This window comes from Rutidosis leptorrhynchoides, chromosome 3 (genome assembly GCF_046630445.1).
Source record: "Rutidosis leptorrhynchoides isolate AG116_Rl617_1_P2 chromosome 3, CSIRO_AGI_Rlap_v1, whole genome shotgun sequence".
Taxonomy (NCBI): Eukaryota; Viridiplantae; Streptophyta; class Magnoliopsida; order Asterales; family Asteraceae; genus Rutidosis; species Rutidosis leptorrhynchoides.
Window position 1 is genome coordinate 180,821,156 of NC_092335.1, and position 9,253 is coordinate 180,830,408.

The following is a 9,253-nucleotide window of genomic DNA, read 5'->3' on the forward strand; positions in this document are numbered from 1 at the left end:
TCCTCCCTGGTCTATAGAGATCCAACCACCGTATCCTACGTATAACCCAGCCGAAGCATTTTATAACACCTATGGTTATGCATGGAACCCCTACTGGTATCAGTATCATCCCTAGTCTACTTAATTTTATTTATTTTATAATTTGTAATGTTGATACATTTAATACTTATGTTAATATTGTAATAGTTTTTATAATTTTCTAATTTTTTTTTTAGATTTTAATAATTTTTGAATGTGGGGTAATATACCAAACTTCAAAAATATGTATATATGTTTGCAGTTTATCTTATGTACACAACAGGGTAAAACAACGCATTTTCAAAGACTGGCATTAAGTTCAGCAAAAGCAACTAATTTTGACGACAAGATGCAAAATATATGTGAAATAACAACAAGACGGAATGAACAAATGATATGCACCATTTATCATTCAGCAAACAAACGCCAATATGTTTGGAAACTTTGGTAAAATTTAATCATTTTCACACAAATCACCCTCAATAATTTAAATTGTTACTGATTTTTTGCAAATGAGGGCATTGCAAGATCTTAAGTGTGGGAAGGGGTTAAATTCTTTCGGATTTTAAAATTTTTACTTTATACACTTGGTTACCATTAGAAATACTAGTAAAGTAGTAGTTGTATTAGAATCTAGTGCTCTCTGATAATAAAGAACAGCCCTAGTCTTATATACTGACTACCCAATTCTAGTAAAATTTTTAAAAATTTTCAACTAAATGAACTCAAAATCATGTTTATACATATTTATGAACGATAAAACTAGGTGTTAACACCGAAATTATTGTTACCTCGGAAAGGACATAAATTGAGAAACAAACCAAAATGTTAAAATTCATTTAAAATGGAATAGAGGACAATAAAAAGGAAAATAAAAGCCAAGTGTGGGAAAATTCTCCAAGTTATTCAAAACATATGTCACATATTTTTGTACAAATAACTGAAAATACTTTTGCTTTGGACTAAACTAAAAAGTTTTACCTGATTTACTGTAAGAAAGATGGATCTACATGATGAATCAATTCCATCATTAAAAGGAAATAAAGTCTTCCGAAAAAGAAACGCGCTTCTTGATTTAGGTCAAGAAGTTGTCGTCCAGACCAGCTGTAGGTTGACGAAAAATCTAGAAAAGTCATCACTAAAATCAGCAGGAAATCCACGAACCTCAGCATTAAACAGGGTCGCCAAGTGGTCAGATTTATCCTAACCATGAGAAGGATTTATCTCGTAAAATGGGGGGCACCGTGCAAATTAGCTGGATAAGACTAATGAATTAGATCCCCAGAAAGGATAATCTCCTTAAAGATCAAAAATCAGCTTTTAAGCCTGATATTACTCAATCCTAGAGATTGACCTTAAAGATTGAGAATTACAAACTCATGGAATTCAATGATATCTAAACTCGAGCTTGAACGAGAAAATATTTTGATCAAATTATAAACCGATTTGTTTTTAGAAAACCCATTTTTCATTGCGTTCATTACCAATGAACGTAAAATCCTAGGAATTCACCTGGAATTCATTAGGTCACCTGAACCAAATCGGGTGTCAACCGTAAGAACGGTGGTTGCATAGCATGGTCAAAGACAGGACCTTGTGCCAGACCGAAAAAATTATAAGGGTGAGCTTTACTATTGCTCCTACAAAGGATAGTAATTGCGTCTGACACGTTATAGACCATAATTAAAAGCATGTCAGGGGACATTGCCTTAACAGTTGCTTGTTCAACGCTTCCCTTTACAACCGGCCGGTAGTTTATTGAAAAGTAATATTCGGAGCAAGTATATTGGACGTGTTGCTTTCCTAATACAAGGTTAGCAAGTGGGTGACACAAAACCATAAGTTTTGAGCCAAAATTTTCAAATCTAAAATCCACCAAACCCACAAAAAGAATTTGCAAACACCGGTGAAGGGTTATTCCGGAAAACTTATCTAAGGTAAAAGCTAGATTAAAATTTTCAAAAGATCAAATATTTTCATAAAGATCCAATTTCCTTAATGGATCTGAATTTTATAGTCATGTGGGACTGTAAACCATATCGTTACTACCATTGTTTATACCGCCGTATAGAAATCACTGATGTATACAGTGTAAAGAATAAAGAAGTGATTCTAGTATTTCAAGACTATATTGCTTGAGGACAAGCAACGCTCAAGTGTGGGAATATTTGATAATGCTAAAAATGAACATATATTTCATAGCATTATTCTCCAAGAAAGACAATCTTTTAGTTGCAATTGTTCTATTTACAAGTGATATTCGTTTAAATAATAAAAGGTGAAGACAAAAGACAGATTCGACAAATTGAAGACGCAAACGACCAAAAAGCTCAAAAGTACAAAAGACAATCAAAGAGGTTCCAATTATTGATGAGAAACGTCTCAAAATTACAAGAGTACAAGATTCAAAACGCAAAGTACAAGATATTAAATTGTACGCAAGGACGTTCGAAAATCCAGAACCAGGACCAGAGTCAACTCTCAACGCTCGACGCAACGGACTAAAAATTACAAGTCAACTATGCACATGAATATAATATAATATATAAATAATTCTTAAAAATTATATATATATTATATTATTATTTAAAATCGTCGGCAAACAAAGAGCCAAGGCTGAATGAGCTGTAAAAATGAACTCCGCGACTTGCGGAGTTCGAAGGCTAAAAGAACCGCGACTCGCGGAGCCCCAAAAAATGAAAATGCCTATAAAAGCCAACGCAGTTCGACGAATTTTAATATCAATATATATCCATCCATCTATCTATACGTAATATTTATATTTATAATTTATATTTTAATTTTAATTTTAATTTTAATCCTAATAATAAGGGTATGTTAGCGAATGTTGTAAGGGTGTAAGTCGAAATTCTGTCCGTGTAACGCTACGCTATTTTTAATCATTGTAAGTTATGTTCAACCTTTTTAATTTAATGTCTCGTAGCTAAGTTATTATTATGCTTATTTAAAACGAAGTAATCATGATGTTGGGCTAATTACTAAAATTGGGTAATTGGGCTTTGTACCATAATTGGGGTTTGGACAAAAGAATGACACTTGTGGAAATTAGACTATGGGCTATTAATGGGCTTTATATTTGTTTAACTAAATGATAGTTTGTTAATGTTAATATAAAGATTTATAATTGGACGTACCCATAAATTACCATATACACTCGATCGGACACGATGGGCGGGGTATTTATATGTACGAATAATCATTCATTTAACCGGACACGGGAATGGATTAATAGCCACTAGAATAATTAAAACAGGGGTGAAATTATGTACAAGGACACTTGGTATAATTGATAATAAAGTATTAAAACCTTGGGTTACACTCAGTTGACATCCTGGTGTAATTATTAAACAAAGTATTAAAATCTTGTTACAGTTTAAGTCCCCAATTAGTTGGAATATTTAACTTCAGGTATAAGAATAATTTGACGAGGACACTCGCACTTTATATTTATGACTGATGGACTGTTATGGACAAAAACTAGACGGACATATTAAATAATCCAGGACAAAGGACAATTAACCCATGGGCATAAAACTAAAATCAACACGTCAAACATCATGATTACGGAAGTTTAAATAAGCATAATTATTTTATTTCATATTTTATTTCCTTTATTTTATATTTAATTGCACTTCTAATTATCGCATTTTATTTTATTGTTATTGTATTTAATTGCACTTTTAATTATCATACTTTTAATTATCGCAAGTTTATTTTATCGCACTTTTATTTATCGCAATTTCATTATCGTTATTTACTTTACGCTTTAAATTAAGTCTTGTATTTATGTTTTTTTTTTTACATTTGGTTTTAACTGCGACTAAAGTTTTAAAATCGACAAACCGGTCATTAAACGGTAAAAACCCCCCTTTATAATAATAATATTACTTATATATATATTTTTATTTTTATAAAAGTAAACTAATATAGCGTTAAGCTTTGTTTAAAGATTTTCCCTGTGGAACGAACCGGACTTACTAAAAACTACACTACTGTACGATTAGGTACACTGCCTATAAGTGTTGTAGCAAGGTTTAAGTATATCCATTCTATAAATAAATAAATATCTTGTATAAAATTGTATAGTATTTAATAGTATTTCCTTGTAAAATTTAATAGTATTTTATACCCCTTTGCTCAAACATCAATGCGCTGCTTTTATAAATGTTTTACGAAATAGACACAAGTAATCGAAACTACATTCTATGGTTGGATTATCGAATCGAATATGCCCCTTTTTATTAAGTCTGGTAATCTAAGAATTAGGGAACAGACACCCTAATTGACGCGAACTCTAAAGATAGATCTATCGGGCCCAACAAGCCCCATCCAAAGTACCGGATGCTTTAGTACTTCGAAATTTATATCATATCCGAAGGAGGATCCCGGAATGATGGGGATATTCTTATATACATATTGTGAATGTCGGTTACCAGGTGTTCAATCCATATGAATGATATTTTTTGTCTCTATACATGGGACGTATGTTTATAAGAAATGGAAATATGAAATTTTGTGGTCTATTAAAATTATGAAATGAATTATTTATGTTAAACTAATGAACTCACCAACCTTTTGGTTGACACTTGAAAGCATGTATATTCTCAGGTACGAAAGAAATCTTCCGCTGTACATTTGCTCATATTAGAGATATTACTTGGAGTCATTCATGACATATTTCAATAGATGTTGCATTCGAGTCGTTGAGTTCATCAAGATTATTATTAAGTCAATTATATTTGGATATATTATGAAATGATATGCATGCCTGTCAACTGTCGATGTAACGAAAGTTTGTCTTTTAAAAACGAATGCAATGTTTGTAAAATGTATCATATAGAGGTCAATTACCTCGCGATGTAATCAACTGTTGTGAATCGTTTGTAATCGATATGGACTTCGTCCGGATGGATTAGGACGGGTCCTCACAGTTGGTATCAGATCGATGGTCTTAGTGAACCGGGTCTGCATTAGTGTGTCTAACTGATAAGTCGTTAGGATGCATTAGTGAGTCTGGACTTCGACCGTGTCTGCATGTCAAAAGTTTTGCTTATCATTTTTGTCGGAAATCATTTGCTTATCATCCTCAGTAAATTACCTGCTTATTATTCTTAGTCTAGACACATCTTATTGCATTGACTGCATGAATAGTGTATAGGCAAAAATTCATATCTTAGCGTAATTGTTATTGTTATCTTTGTCTGATAGCTTCTGTAGATTCCTCCGTAATTTATGAGATTTTAGTATTATATATACATATGTAAATTATGTATTGCATGATACTAATCTACATCCTATAATCTATTTCTTATCAAAATCCTTCATCTGATCATACGAGATGAATCCTGCAACCAGTTCGAGTCCCTCAGATTCCGATAGCTATTCCGATAGTTATTCTGACAGCTATTCCGACATAGATGTTCACCTAAGCTCTGAAAACAGCGTCATCGGCATGAATCAACCAATCAGCCATTATCAATTCATCTGATGGGTTCGTAGTCGACTTAATTAATGAAAACGTGCAGAAGGCAATCCCTTCCATCAACTGAATTCACCTCACAATGAACCTGAAGTGTTTACCGGCGAACCTGTTCGAGACACCATTTTCAGTCTCATTTCCAGGGTAACTCGACAAGATTATATTCTATCCATAATTCTGAACCTTATTCATCCGCTTGTTCCAACCGACAATCATCCCGGAGTAATAGAAGAAGTCAACGAGCTTCGCGCTTGAATAATCAATCTAGAAAATATGGTGCAAAACGTACCAGCTTCAGCAAATCACCGGCACCAACAGTACCACCAACACCAATACCAGTACCATCTACAATCCATGCCTCAACATCTCATTTTGTATCTCGAGTATAATCATCGTTCTACGTATCGTTCTACATCAATTATCTCCGTTCTTCATGGCGATTATGTAATCTATAATGTTTTAGAGATTATGTATTCTAGTTCTAACCATAAACCAAATGAGTTTAATATCATATTAACTCATTAAATCCATGATTACATCTGAAGAAAATATATATGTATATATGTTTTCATAAAGATTGTAACTAAAAATTCTTTTGTACAAACGATTAATGGTAAAAATATTTTAACGGGTAGGTAATACCCGAGGGATATTTAGATTTCACCTTAATAAGTTACACTGTACATTCTTCAAAGCTGATTCAACAGTCATTTACTATCCTACTTACAACCACTGATATACGTATCCGTTCACCACAGAATAACCATATTCATCCAATTTCATATTTGGATTTTAATTTATCATAATCCAACAAGTGGCATAATGAAGAAAACATTGGACAAAATAAAATTTGTTTGAAACAAACAAATTAACTATGAGAAATTTTGTTAAGAATCCACGCTAACTGTTTCCAGCTAACTGTTCTTAGCTAACTGATTACATTTTATTTATCGCAGTTTATTTATCGCAATTTAATCATCGCAATTTTATTTATCGTCATTTAATTTCTGTTATTTACTTTACGCACTTTATTTATCGTCATTTAAATTATGTTATTTATTTTACGCACTTTAAATGTCGGGACACGTATACAAGGTTTTGACATATCATATCGACCCATCTATATATATTATTTGGAATAACCATAGACACTCTATATGCAGTAATGCGGGAGTTAACTATACAGGGTTGAGGTTGATTCTACAAAAATATATATAGTTTGAGTTGTGATCGAGTCTGAGACATGTACACGGGTCACGATACGTATTAATTAATTCGAATATTATATAGTAAACTATATATGAATTTTTATTTGTACACTGCTAAATGTGGACTATCAGCTGAAGACCATCAACATTGGACAATTAAAATGAATTAAAATATTGACTATAACATATGAAACTAAACAATTCTTCAAGTTTGCCACTTGATTTCATCTTAAACCTCATTTGTATCTTGACGATTATGATCTGTGTTCAAACCTATCATAATTCCTGAAAACACCTCAAATGAGAGGATTAACCTACCGAACTTCATCTACGGAAGGAAAGATTTATGTATATAATATCGCACCTGAGAAACTCTCGGCAACTGAGTAAACATTTAAAACGTAGCTATGTTAATTTCGTAGTGTTATTATTACCCAAAATAACTTGGTAATCCCTTTCAAAGTAGCAAATTTTGTCACAGCTTCAGCAAGTCAACTTCAAATTTTCATTCGAAGTAGCCTTACTATAATCCTGATATATACAATTACCCTTTTGATACCGGAGGATTCTTTTATATTCCACCACATTACCAGCAAATGTACCAGCAACCTTGTCGCTCCTTAGTTTAAATCCCTCTGATAAATCACTATATTTATCTATTAAAGTCTCGTCATGCACTCATCCGCATCTTGTAACGAGAACTGTCATAACAATTACCAGGAATCAGCAATCAGTACTTTGAAAACTCACAGCATATCTACATCAACAGTTATATGTATGACATTTATCTCTTAGAATTATAATCTCTCATTCTGAAATTCTGAAAAGCACTCAGTCACAAATCAATACTCTGAATGTTGAAAAAGCTGAAAGAAGCAGCAGAAACCATAGACAACCGTAAACGACCATAATCATCGAAAGTTTGATGATAAAGAATAGTATGTTGGAAAAGCTCAGAAAAGTTGGAACTGGAAAACGGATTGAGCTAACCACGAAGGAGACCAAGGACAAATACAAGGACCATACCATATATTCAAAGAATCCAGGTAATTCTGGATCCGATGAAATCTTCAACGAATATCTTGCTCTGTACTCATGTTAAAATCTTGCGGAAAAATATCCCTCATCAACCATCGAACTTAGAAATTCCAAGATATCATCGTATCTTTCATTATAAATATCCTCCATATTTCTGAAGATATTTTTATAACTATTCTTATCTGAATTCATTAATCTCTTCGTACTATCAGTGTTACATCATATAGAAACTGTTAGTTTCTATATTATGTAAACTCTCGAGCTTAAAATATGAATGTGATTGAAGTAATATTGGGAACTGATGCATGAGTTAGTATAATATAATGACACTTGATCAACGTGATTATATTACAGTAAGTTATGCTGAGTTCTAATGGGACATGATGGTTCACAATAGATCATACCACCATCATATGTCATGTTACATAACTCTTCCATTCTAATTAACTTCTGAACATATCAAGAAAGTATATTCTTAATACCTCTATTCTCAATGATTCTTTTAATTTGACGAATCAAATTGTGCTATTACGTTCTTTCTTGATTATAACATTAAATTCATTCGAAACTCCATACTTACAAATTCTAGACCATTACTCGTTTTACTAGAGATCGAGAGGAGATTAAAAAGACGAAGAGCTCCAAAACATAAAGGAAGATATAAAACTCGACAACAACACTGAAATTACAATAATTAAAAATTAAAACATCACGACAAATAAAATAAAAATAAAAAAAATTAAAAGATTTCAATCAAACTACTCGTCGTCGTCAATTGTCATCTGCAAAGTAGCGTTCACCAGTCATTTCACCATCCGTGAGGTACTCTGGAGACATCGGTATTTCTCTTGATGCCTCAACTGCTGCTTCAGCTGATTCATCGAGGTAACCATAACCCAACGTATCTACATCTTCAAGAACCGCATACAAAGAAATGTGTTTACCGCGATCTTCAATGGTATCTTTTATAACGTACCATTGATCATCGGTACACAGAAAACTTGCCCTACAATCCGCATCATAATCATCTTTATAAAAGAACACAGACGTGAATTCACACGAAACTTTTTCCTTCAGAAAGGATAGCAAGTCTTGTAAACCAACATCACGAATTTCGATATCTTCAAACGAAATACTGTCGCCCCACTTATATTCCTTCATTTGATTACGAAAATCACCTCTGTAATGAACATTGAATGAAACAATCATTGGGGGAAGTGTTAACATTTTGCAGTTTGGGAGTATTTGATTTTGATTTTGAGAAAGGTGGAAATATAAAAGAAATATATGTTTGAGTGTATAAAATGAAGTATATGGTTGGTGTTTTTTTTTTAAAGTAAAAGTGACCGATGGGATAGCCGTTGGAATTTTTTTTTTATTTTACTAACGGCTAAAAATTTGGGCAAGTTTTTGGGCGAAGGTGGACGATGCCCGTTGGGACCTCTCTCATGATAGTTTCATTCGTGCTCTTCGAATAATCGAATTATTT